This window comes from Cornus florida, unplaced genomic scaffold (genome assembly GCF_030987335.1).
Source record: "Cornus florida cultivar Cherokee Brave unplaced genomic scaffold, ASM3098733v1 CherokeeBrave_3.0.0_Hap2_Chr01, whole genome shotgun sequence".
In the NCBI taxonomy this organism is placed as follows: Eukaryota; Viridiplantae; Streptophyta; class Magnoliopsida; order Cornales; family Cornaceae; genus Cornus; species Cornus florida.
In genome coordinates, this window is record NW_026775571.1 from 87,417,898 (window position 1) to 87,430,439 (window position 12,542).

Here is a 12,542-nt window from a genome sequence, read left to right on the forward strand (position 1 = left end):
TCTAAAGACACATTCATTGAAAAAATATTTTTTTATGGATGTCGTGTCTAATGCATACAAATTTTAATCTTCTCATCAAATATTTCTTCATTGGCGGAAGGGCTTCCTTTTTTGTGCATTTGATGTGTCTGGCATTGGTTGCTTTGGTTTCTCATTGGGAATGGCATGGGATAATCTTCTACTACTGTTGTCTTCAGGTGAGAAGTGAGCAGTATTTGCCTCTATTAAATTGTACTAAGGTTAAGCTTGGTAGTATTAGAAATTTAGAATTGTGTGCTAATTATTTTACAATGAGATCATTCTAATATTGACATGATATAATTTGTGCATTATTTTTCTGTTAACATGATGTGTAGATAAATTGCATGTAAGCCTTTCTTCACTTTCTGCAATAGGAAATATAGTTATAGTGTGTCGAAATAATGAAAAGGTATTCATGCAGATAATAAAGAGCAGGCCGCAACAGAATCTTAGGTCGGAATTGCTTGATGTTGATGATGACTCCTATTGGCTCATTCTGTTATTTTTGTGATCTGATTGTTTCTTTCTTCTATTTTTCTATTTAGGACTTATTTGAAGCACAATTGTTGTTTGTATTAATTCGAATACTAGTTATTGGTTTCTAATACGTTATATGTTTTATTTTAGGTTGCTCGTAGAGAATGATGATACTTGGAAGATATATATGGAGTCTCTCCTCTTTTTTTTTTTTTTAACGATTTTATGAGACATTAAAAATTCTTTTATTTCCCTAGTTATTAAGACATAGCTACACTAATAAATGCATTGTAATTCCTTTTTTTTTTTTTTTTTCCTTGACTTTGTTGTAAATTGAGTTTATTTAATCAATAAATTTGGTTTATAAATGAATTGACCTTGATTATAAGAAATTGAATTTTCCTTTGCTTCATTTAAATATATTGTTATATCATTTTAAAAAAATGTGTCATTTTTCGCAGCATTTATATTTGTTGTTATATGTTTTTCATATATGGCAGCAAATAAAATTGCTGCCATGCCTATCGCGACAAAGTTTATGACAGCTAATACAAATGCTGCCTATAAATGCAGCCAAGGAGCTATGGCAGCATTTTTTTTACTTCTAACAGCAACCATAATTGTTGTAGTGTTGATGCCCTAATTATATATGTTGATGTTGCTGCCTCCCATGTTTTGGTAGTTTAGTTTGTTGATTTTGTGGGCTATGGTTTTGTAGGTGTTATGTACAGGCCAAACACCACATATCATGTTTTGCTTGGATTGTAATCTATGATAGTTATTTGCATCAAAATAAAAATAAATAAAGAGCTATACAATTAAAAGTCATGACCATTGTGATTGTTCAAACATAAAGTTTACAGTTAATGGATTTTTGCAATTAACCTCTTAATTATTTATCTTTTTGTATTTCATGATACTTTGATAGTCATATATTTTCAAAACATAAATAATTAAGAGGTTAATTGCAAAAATCTATGAACTGCAAAATTTTGCACGTTTCTAACTTTCTACCTAGAATAAAATTAACCTTCTTGAATTGTTTAGATTTCCCAAATAAGGCCAACATCGTAATTTTCTTTCTTTTTTCCCGAGAAAATTCAAGGTGGATTGTATTAAATTATTAATTGTAAATATGTAATGTGAAAGGCTAAGGGGCTTAGACAATCAACCAGTCTTGAAAGCCCAAGGCCGAAAGTCATAGAAGCAAAAGTTGTTCATTGAATAGGCCCTATCCCAATCTCAAATGACCTTACCAACGGAATGAAACAGAATCCGGCTAGCCCAATCTTAAATGCTCGTCTGGTTAAGACTTCTTAATTTTCGTTAGGTAACTGTTTAAAAACCACTTCTTAAGGTTTATAGCTTAAACTCCCTTGGAATTATAAGAAATTTGCACATTAATTTTAGGATATATGGTAATATGAAAATCTTTTAATAATTCAAGACGCTTATGCAGTTGTTTCAAAAGCATAAATATGGATTTATTAATATTATTTTCTTAAAAATCTTTGACTATTTGTAACCTGTTGAGAGGGGACATCCTCAAAAATTTTTGTATTTTGACACATGCACTTGTCTCTGCAGGGATTTGAACCCTTAAATTTCTACCTGGAAGGCGAGGAAATACCATTGCATTGTCATTTTACAAAGTTCTGACCTTAATGTTTTTTTCAGTAGGAAATAAAAAATTTGGATGGAAGGGAGAGAGAAGAAATGATGGATTAGTCATCCCTAAAGAACATATTGTATTTTTCCCTTTTTTTGGTTCAGTTGGATGGAAGAGAAAAGAATAAGCTCACAATTTACTATCTTTTGAAGAGAAAGAATTCTAAATTATTCTTACCATTATATCCAACACCATCTATATTGTAAATTATTGAGGATAGTATTTTAATTTAAAAATTGTATAATTTAGTATGGTAATTTAAAACTTGTATAATTTAGGATAGTATTGCAATTTAAAACTTTCATAATAGCCCCCTTTTCTTCCCTCCTCACTTCGGCCCATATTTGGAGGGATGAAAATTTATAAAGGAGGAAGGATGACTCATCCCTCCTATTATCATTTCTCTCATTGTCTCCTCTCTACTGAATAAAGAAAATTTGTTCCTTCATTTCTATCTTCCCTCTACCCTTTTTCCTTCCTTCCAACCGGGCAAAGCATTAGGGTTCTACTGACAACATGTGTTGAACGAGAAGCCTAAAATTACATCAAGATGAAAAGGAAGCTTGGACGTTTGTGGAACTAGCATTGGGTTTGCACCAAAACTAAATGCTTTTGAGCCTAAGCCCGTAGGTAGGCTAACACAAGGACAATCTTCCTGTTTGTTTACCAACATATAAGCTAAACATATAATTTTGTATCTCTACAAACCCCTTTTGCATCTCCTCATCCCCTCCCTTTGTATGCCCTGTCATAACGAATTTTTATTTGAATTGGAAAGACATTATGTTCCTTGCTAATCTAAATGATATTTATGCTTTATACGTACAATTGATGAATACAAATGTATTATGGTTCAATTCATTATGGAATTGAATGTGTTCAATTGATTACAAGAGATATTTATATGTATGTGATGACGATCAATACAATAGTATAAATAACGATTATAAATATTTCGTAGTTAGTAATTAAGGATAAACACTTAATTAACTAAGACTCGAATCGGATCGTGATAAGTTGAGATATATTGATCTTTTGACCTGCATTTTAGGTAATTATGTAATTAATAGTTTGAGAGTTATATTATAAATATTTGTATTATTCCTACTTTTATTTATTTTGTATTAATTATGATTGATCATAAAGTAAATTCGAAGATTTTTGTGTGTTTTAGACAAAATGTTTTTACGTATTTATTTATTAAATTATTATTTTTGTCAAACAAATGTTTTATTGTGACCAAGCCTGGAAATAATCAAAAACCAAAATAAATATATTAATTGTGCAATTAGATTGATGGCTTCAAACCGCCAGCTAATTATATATAGAAGGGTCAAAGTACAACATTGACTTTGTGATTATTTATTATTTGATTAGAGGTCAACTAATTTCTTTTAGTGGTATAGAAATTAATTTATGAATTAATTGAATTGGGTCCATGGTACTTGGATCGGTTCAATTATTCATTCATTGGAGACAAGAAAATAGTAAGCCCAAAGGATTCTCACTAATAACCCAACTTGGTATTGGAGGCTAATGAGATCGGAGTTACTACTTTTATCGTAAAAATTGAGAGTATATTGTTATTTTCACTCCATGTGTCTATAAATACATATATGCCATGTGTTATTAGCAAGCCTTTGGGCACCATTAGAGTGTGATTAATCAAATACTTTATTTCTCTACAATTAGGGTATGAGTGAACTCAACTTCAAGGAGCTCCCACAAGCTATGCATCCAACGTCATTCATGAAGGCATATTGGAATTCCTAAAGGTAAGTCCCCTACAAGGAAGAAAGAGGCCTAAGGAGTGGAGATCAAGTTTCTATAAGTGAGAATGTTCACTTTTGAGAAGAGTGTGAGTTGTACGTAGCGGAATGGTTGTGAAATATAATATGGATAAGTAATTTAGAGGGGGTGAATAGGTTCAACTTGTTTTTTTATCCTATTTTTTCTAAAATTAAATTTACCGAAATAAAAGTAAATTAATCAAACCACAAAGTAAAAATAAAGTGCAAGTAAAGTAAATAAAGTTTGAGAGATGACAACAAGATTTTTAGTCGGAAAACCCTAATTGGCATAATAAAACAATTATTGTGGGAAAATCCTCGTGGACTGTGCAGTCCAGAGCAAAACAATCTACTATATTTGAAGCAAAGTATGCTGAACTTTGACTCAGGCTCACACCCTATCGTTCTACCAAAAATCAATCGCTGACAATCCCTGACTTTGCGACTCTCCCATCCAACAGTTCTAGACCTCAGGCTTATTCTTGATCTCTGTGAAAGAGTTGTAGGTAGATCAAACAACACTACACGAATGCTTTGACCCCTTCAAAGTGTGATCACTTCACCCCTTTTCTTCAAGATCTGAATTTGATGAAGAATGAATGAATTCTGCTTTACGAAATTTCTGAATCTTCAATTATGCTCTAATTTTAATGAGATAGAGAACAACACTCATAAATTACTATTGTATTTATGTTTGTGCTCTCCCAAATAAAATTAGAAAAATCAAATTGATTTTCTAAACAAAAATCTCTCTCAAACAATTCTCTCAATAAGAAAAATATATATTTTCAAGCCCTAAAATTTTAAGCGAGAAAACATATATTTATAAACTTTTGAAAACCTAATTGTAGTTAGAAAACAAGTCAATTTCGTGCATAGGATTTTGGAAGAAAGTTTGGATAAGAAAGGAATCAAAACAGATCAGGAAACTGAAGTTACCTAAATAATTCAGCAGTTGGCTACCAATTCAGGAGTTCGCTACTGGTTTCCAATGGACAGAATAGAAAAATCACTAATCTGCAAAGGCTGAACCTGTTCCTTAATTGGCTACCAGTTCAAGTTGAACCTGTTCGTTGATTGGCTGGCTACTAGTTCAAAATGGGCAGAATCTAAACTTCCTAAAAAGTTTAAACTTCCAAAACTTCTTAAATGTCCTTGCACATTCATATACCTTTCTAAAATATTGTTCTCATTATCCCAGAGTGTATTAAAGTATGAACACTTGAACTTCTTCAAATTTGCTTCCGATCTTCAATCTTAAAATTTTTGAATCGAAATTTTACAACTCGATCAAACTTGTTTTGACAACGAAATTAGCCAATTACAAAATATATATATCTCTCACAATCTCTTCAATATATATATATATATATATATATATATATATATATATATATATATATATATCTCACAATCTCCCCCTTTGACAATTTCGTGACAAAACCTAAAAACAACATGTAATCTACCCAAGCAGAAAAACAAATTATAATGATTGTCAAAGAAATAAAATGCAGAACTTTTCTTGAACCACATGAAGCTTCAACACTTGTAGCATCTCGAACTTGTAATTTGCACATTAACTCAACAAAGTTACCCATGAAACTTAATCAAGAAAGATAAACAACATATATCAATACGAATATATCAATTTATATGTCTCCCCCTCAAATATGCACACTTCTCCCCCTTTTTGTTACAAATTGACAAATAAACTTATCAAAGAAGGAAAGAAATAATGTGGGAGAATTAACAAGAAGAGAGATCAAAACTATCATCCATGTATAAGATATAGTAAGAAGCACAAAAACATGATGATATATGGTAGCAAATGAACAAAAGACAAGTATCCAAGCTAGATAACACATGTTCCATTCATAAGATAAATAGAACCAATCATATTCAAAATCACACATGATATCTCCCCCTTAAACACGAAGTACCTCTTTTCCCCCTTTCTGTAAGAATTAATTAACAAACTATGCAGAAAAAAAAAAAGAACAAATTGAGAGAGAATATCAATATTCAGTCAAAAATGAAAATTCCTAATAAAAATTAAAATGAAAATCTTTTTGAATTTTTCAGATTTTTCAATTATTTTTATTTTGATTTTATTTCATAAAAAAATCAAACAAAATGACCATAAGAATGCATCAATCAATCTTTAAAAGCCAAATATGAGGTCTAAGAAATTTTTAAAGAATTCAAAACATTTTATGAACATGAAATTTTAAGACTCACATATTATGCAATAAAATTCATTCTCAAGTATGTAATCACAACAAGAATCTCAATTTGAAATATTTATGAAAATTTAAAAATTTGTCTAGCAAGTTCATGTGTGTGTGTGCAATCCAAACTCATCAAATTTCAATTAAATCACATTGCTCTATTGTCTAAACAATATTGGTCAAAAAGTATCAAGATAAAATTATTTTGTGCGCAATATATATATATATATATATATATATATATATATTTCACTTTTCTAAGTAAGGCGGCTTTCACTCTAAAGAATAGAAAGCAATTCCCTATTTTGACTTTTTTCCTCCTTTCTTTTTACTCAATTAGCACCTCCTCAAAGTCTAGTAGGAGCTTTTGAACTCATCTCAATAAGTAGCATTTTCCTTAACAAAAATTTTCAGCATTCTTTTGATATATTTTTTTTCATTTTTCATTTATTTATTTATTTATTTATTTATTTTTTTCCAAACACATGCTCTATTTTTTTAAGCAATAACCATTATAACTTTTATGAGCAATATGACTTAGTCAACTTTGCAATGATTTTTAATTAATTTTTTTTAGAGTTGGACCAGTGCACATGAAAAATATGAACTCAGGAGACTCATCTCTAAAAATAAATAATCATAGCAAATTGATTTTCACAAGTATAGATTACACATCAAGAACTTTATTAATCAAATAATCATGTGTCCCAATTTGCATTCATAACAATATAGTGAATTTAAGAGAAATAAATATCACTCATATAAAACGCAGAAAAACATGACTTTTTCATTTTCAATGAAAACAAAACCTAAATCCTAAACTACAAGATATGGTCCAATGGAAATAAAATAGACATCAAAATACAATCCATGAGCACAAAAACTTTTTAGGATTTACTCTAGGAGTTTTGCACCCAATGACCTATTAAAAACAAATTCCATAGCATCAATAGGCACATACAATTTCAAATCCTCTTTCTTTACCCAAACAGCTTTCACCTTCAACTTTTAAAAAGATTTTTTAGGAACATCATTAACATTCTTTTTCTTATGTGAATTCCTTTTAGCACGAAAATTTTTAGGTTTATTCCAATTATTTTGCTTTATAGCATGAACCCTATTTTGTGCAAAGAAAATATAACCATGAAAATCGTAACAAGAATTACCCCTTTTTCTTTTTATAATAATAGTGTTGACTATGTCCAGTTCTACCACAATAAAAACAATAAAGCACCTTGAACACATTCTTAGCATGCATAGGATCAACAAAATGCTTAGGCTTAATAATAGACACATTTAAGTTCTTGAGTTTAACAAAAACAGTTTGACTAGACGAAGACTCATTAAAACCTAATCTTGTTTTATCACCTACATGCTTACCAACACTAATCATCTTATCAAGCTTAATCTGCCCAGAAGTAAAAGAAATCAAAATTTTTTGTGACTTTTTCAATTCAAGCTCAATAAAATTAAATTTGGCAATAAAAGATTCTCTAACAGAATTAGCTTGACTTACCTCGCTCTCGAGAATTTTTACTTTACCTTGAAGATTCTGAATTTTAACTTTGTTCTCCTCAAGCAATTTCTGTTTTTGCTTATTCTCCTTTTTCGAGGTATCATTCTCCTTTTTCATTAGCTCTAGTTCCTTAGATGGCTTCTAACTAGCCTTTGGCATTGGCTCAAAATTTTTAAACATATTGTTTTCACTTAGTTCTTCATCAATTTTCTTATCATCCAAATCATAAGAACCAACATTGCTCAATGTCCCAAATTTGTTAGAATCTCCTATATACAAAAAAAAAAATTATTAGCAATATCATTATCAACATGAGCAAGAAAAGAACTAGAAGTATCTTTCTTATTTTTCTTATCTTTGAATTTAGAAGAATCATTTTTACTAAAATTTTTATTCTTTCTATTTTTAAGGAGTCTTCCATATCTTTTAGATAATAGAAAAGTTCCTTATCACAGCTTAAACCATAAAAAACAAGATCCAATTCACCTTTATTCACAGGATTAATTTCCATCATGAATTTTTGAAAACAAAAATAATTTTATTTTTTAAAAAAAAACCTTCCACAAGGATCAACTCAATGTGTAGAGGTTCACTCTGATACCACTTGTGAGTTGTGTACAACGGAATGGTTGTGGAATATAATATGGATAAATTACTTAAAGGGGGTGAATAACTAGGTTTAACTTGTTCTTTTATCCGATTTTTGCTTAAATTAAATTTACCAAAATAAAATTAAATTAATCAAACCACAAAGCAATTAAAAATAAAGTGCAAGTAAAGTAAATAAAGTTTAAGTGATCACACTAGAATTTTTAGCGAGGAAACCCCAATTGGCATAATAGACCAATTGTAATGGGAAAAACCTCATGGACTGTGCAGTTCAGAGCAAAACGATCAACTATGTTTGAAATAAAGTACACTTAACTTTGACTCAGGCTCACACCCTATCGTTCCACCAAAAACCAATCGCTGACAATCTCGACCTTAGACTTACTCTTGATCTCTGTAGAAAAGTTCCAGGTAAATCAAACAACACTCCACGAATGCTTTGACCCATTCAAAGTGTGATCATTTCACCCCTTTTCTTCAAGATCTGAATTTGATGAAGAATGAATAAATTCTGCTTTTCGAAATTTCTGAATATTCAATTATGCTCCAATTCCAATGAGACAGAGAACAACACTTCCAAATCACTCTTGTATTTATGTGTGTTCTCTTAAAAATAAAATCAGAAAAATCAAATTGATTTTCTGAATAAAAAAAATATATATATTTTCAAGCCCTAAAAGTTTAAGTGAGAAAAAATATATTTATATACTTTTGAAAACCTATTTAATCTTGGAAGACAAGTCAATTTCATGCATAGGATTTTGGAAGGAAGTCTGGACCAAAAAGGAATCAAAACAGATCAGGAAACTGAAGTTACCTAAATAATTCAGCAGTTGGCTACCGGTGCAAGAGTTGGCTACCGGTTCCAATGGACAGAATAGAAAATTACTAATCTGCAAAAGTGAACATGTTCCTTGATTGGTTACCAGTTCAAATTGAACTTGTTCGTTAATTGGCTACTAGTTCAAGATGGGCGGAATGTAAACTTCCTAAAAACTTCAAACTTCCAAAACTTCATAAGTGTTCTCACACACTCACATGCATTTTTAAAACATTGTTCTCATCATCCTAGAGTATATTAAAGTATGAACATTTGAATTTCTTCAAATCCGCTTCTGATCTTCGAACTTGAAATTTTTGAACCGAAATTTTATAACTCGATCAGACTTGTTTTGACAATGAAATGAGTCAATTACAAAATATATATATCTCACAATCCCCCTATATATATATATCTCACAAAGAGTTGTGAGGTTTACTCAAACATTTATGTAAGTTTTCTATCACTTTGTGTAAAGATCATCATCTTTTTTTTTACATTAAAATTGATTCTAGATATGAATCAATATCTAAAGATGAAAAAACTTCTTAATTTTTGAAAAACTCCATTTCCCTAATAGAATGAGTAACACAACATTACCTTAAATCTACTCTAAAGTAGTGTAATTGACACACTCAACCTAATTTACACTATTTAATAAATTGAACAATTGGAATGTATCTAACCATCTGCATTAATCTCATTCAAACATGATGTCATTATATATCAGAGTACATGCTTAGCAGTTTACAATTAAGACAAACTATAGGCCCATTATGCAAGTTTTGACAACTTAAATCGTTAATTACAAGTTACACTATTAAATTCTACTACAATATTTATATCTTATACAAAAGACGTTCCATTATTCTTTTCCCCATCCACACTCAAGACTCTAGACCTGACAGTAGTGACCTAACTTTGTACCCGAAAAAAAAAATAGATATGGAAGGAGTGAGCTTAAAGCCCAGTGAATGCAACACTACTATATCAGAGTTATAAACAAATATTATTTGATAACTTCAATTAAACTTTATTAACATATCACTTCCAGCTTTACAAGCATTATAGTACTCTCCTTCTAGGCCAAAGTATGGACCTTATATGATATAGTACTCTCATTCTAGACCAGAGTATGGACCTTATATAATATAGTACTCTCCTTCTTGGCCAGAGTATGAACCAATATAATATATTACTCTCTTTCCAGGCCAGAGTATGGACCTTATACAATATAATTAAGTTATATAAGCATCTTTATTTCACATAAACATCTTCAATATTTCAATTAACACATTCAAGTGAAGTGTAAAACTTCTAGTGAGTATACTCACCTTAGTTACTTCCCGAATTATTTATTTTTCCTTCGATACTGTCGATGTGGTCCTTTTTGCCTCCTTGCCTAAACAATATTATAACCATGTCATACTCATTTCTAGAAAGAGTTGAACAATAATTATCAACTTCATAACAAATCTCAATTCCATACACAAATATTGTGGAAATTCTAATAATAATAATAATATTAACTTCAGCTCAACAATTTCATTAACTAACAATTATTTAAACTTAGATACTACAGTACTTGAATCAAATAAAATAAATAATATAGATATAATTTATGTAAAACTCATTAACCCAATTGCTCATTAGCACACCAGACTATAAACTTTCAATATAAAAAAATATTCTTTACCTTTAGTACTAGCTACCAGAAATTTCAGAGAGAATTTTCGGTTCCTTCCTTCAATCCCTTCTATCTCTTTCCTCCTTACTCTTTCTCCAGCCACTACTTCCCAAAGATTTCCTCTTTTAGTTAATTTTGTGGGTTCAATACAGTGGCCACAAAATGCTAAAATTTTATTTTTTTTTCTCTTAGATAGAAAACTCTTCGCACAAAGCTTCCAAGACCATCTTTTCAATCTCATCCTTCACAATAATTAAATATATATTAAAGGTATCAATACATATCTAATTTACACACCAGCCAGATTTGTATCTCTTCATAGAAAATCACTCACTCAAGAGAAAAATAATGAAATTAAATAAAATATAATAAAAAAGAATTAATTAGCTCAACTTGTGAAAAATTAAGAATAAACTTTCATATAAATTCAGATATGAATTTCTTGTTGGGAAACGTACAAGTTTTAAAAACCTTTTGAGGAATTTTCATATATAGATCTTGATTCATCACATAGAGACAAGTTTTATACAAAAATAAAATAAAAGATGATGTATAATTCAATTAATAGATTGAATACTTACATCAAAAGTTTAAGTAAACCTTTAAATCTTTCTCTAAAGTGAATGTTCTCACTTATTGTAGATCCCTTAGTAAGATCATTTCTCCTTCTTTTTGATAGTGATCTTCCCTTTAGAAATCACCAATATACCTCGATGAATGACCTTGAAGGCAAGGCTTGTGGTAGCCTCCTTTAGAAGAAAAAGCAAACCCTAAAAACTAGAGAGAGAAAAAATATTTCTTTTTTCTTTCAAAAGTCTACCTTAAAATATACATGGACCCCATGTATATATAGGCAATATAAAGATAAGGAAATAAAACAATAAATCCTTCTCAATCTCTAATTCATATATTTCAATTCTAATAGGACTCCAATATCAAGTTGGGCTATGGGTGAGAACCCTTTGGGCTTACTATTTTCTTGGCCACTATAAATTAATAATTGGTCTGATCCATTAAACCACGGACCCAATTCAATTAATTCATAAATTAATTTCTACTCCACTAAAGAAATTAATTGCACTCTAATTAAATAGTAAATAACCTCTAAGTCAATGTTACACTTTGACCTCTCTATGCATAATTATTTATTGGATTATAAAGTCATCAATCCGACAACATAATTAATATAATTATTTTGTTACCTTTGATTATTTCCGGTTTGATCACAATAAAATATTTGTTTAACAAAAATAATAATTTACTAAATAAATATATAGAAAATATTTTGTCTAAAACATACGAAGGCTTTCAAATTTAATTTGTAATCAACCATAATCAATACAAAATAAATACAAGTAGCACTAATGCAAATATTGAGAATATAACTCTCTAACTATTACTTACATAACTACCCAAAGTGTCGGTCTAAGGATCCCGAAGTATCCGCCGAACAAATCAAAATAATTATTAATTAATAAAAGAGTCTATACTTCTTTCATGCTTGAGAGTCAAAAACCATGACTGTGATAGAGAGCAATTGCATACGATGGCTCTCGCAATATATCCCAACCTATCAGGACTCGGTTCAAGTCTTAGTTAATTAAATGTTCATTCAAAATTACCGACTTTGAACCATTTATGATTTACTAATTTAAACTTAGTATTAATTACCATTACATACATATATAAATATATCTTGTAATCAAGTGGACACAATCAATTCCA